This window comes from Petaurus breviceps, unplaced genomic scaffold, assembly GCF_028583685.1.
Source record: "Petaurus breviceps papuanus isolate PSGF00001 unplaced genomic scaffold, PetGlider_PUasm1.0 99, whole genome shotgun sequence".
Lineage (NCBI taxonomy): Eukaryota > Metazoa > Chordata > Mammalia > Diprotodontia > Petauridae > Petaurus > Petaurus breviceps.
The window spans coordinates 5610748-5611909 of NW_027187465.1; positions in this window are offsets into that span (position 1 = coordinate 5610748).

Here is a 1162-nt window from a genome sequence, read left to right on the forward strand (position 1 = left end):
ATATAGAATGTACTTAGTAAATACACGTTTCGTTCTTTCTTTGTCACTTGTTACATCATAAAGGATAGTGAGGGTGCAGGGTGTAATTCTGGCCCATTTGATCATCTATTATCTATAGGCTACTATTATCAATGAATTCTCATTTTTTCCTATGGGTTTCAGATAGAAACGGTCTAGTCACTATTATGGTATTATTATTTTACATTCATTGTTATTTGGCTCATTGTTTTCTGTCTGTCTGTCTCTCTCTCTGTGTCTCTCTTGGTCTTTCTCTTCTGTTACTGTTCTCTCTCCTTTCCTTCTCTTTCTCTTCTCTCCCTTCTTGCTCTCCCCTTTTCCTCTCTTCTCTTTTTCTCTCTTTCTCTCCTCTCTATCTTTTCTCTCTCTCTTCTTCTTTCTGTTCTCCCTATCTCTGTCTCTCTTCTCTCCCTCCATTCCTCCCTCCTTTCCCTCTCTTTCTATATAAAATAACTTTTTGTAGTTGATTAAGCAGATTGGCGTGTCTGCTCATCCCCTACAGGTTTTTCCAAATCATCCTTGATATAACGTCACTGGCAGAACCGACCACAGGGATGATATGCGCCTCATTCTGTTCTACTAGATCTTTAGGTCTTGAAAGCCTTTTGGTCTATAGAACTTGGAGCAGAGCAGCCAATGCGCATTTATTAAGCACTTATTGTGTTCCAGGCTCTGCTCTTGGAGCTGGGGTTTCAAATAAAAAGAATGAATCAATTACCTACCAGTGACGGTGGCCATGATAGTGCTGGTGAATATTGTTTATGATTATTTATTATTAATGTTAATTGTTATTATTTATTAAACTATGTAATGGTTTACTTTATTATTATTCAAATTCAGAAGAAGTGGGGGTTCTTAAGACAAGGCTGAGGAGTGTTGGCTGGGAGGCATCGGGGGCCTTCTCTGAAGGCTGCCCCTGGCTCTCTCCGCCCCCTTTGCCTCTTGGTGCCCGCTGGTGCCAAATCTCATGTCACCTTGGAGGGCAGATTGTCTGGGCTTTTCACAGTTTCCTCCTCCAAAGGCAGCCTCATGAATATTTACTGAGCTGCTCAGATATGCAACAGTGGGAACAAATTCTGGACAGAAAAAAATAAAGAGAGAGAGAGAGAGAGAGATGGAAAGTGGGGGGGGGAGAGAAAGGTGG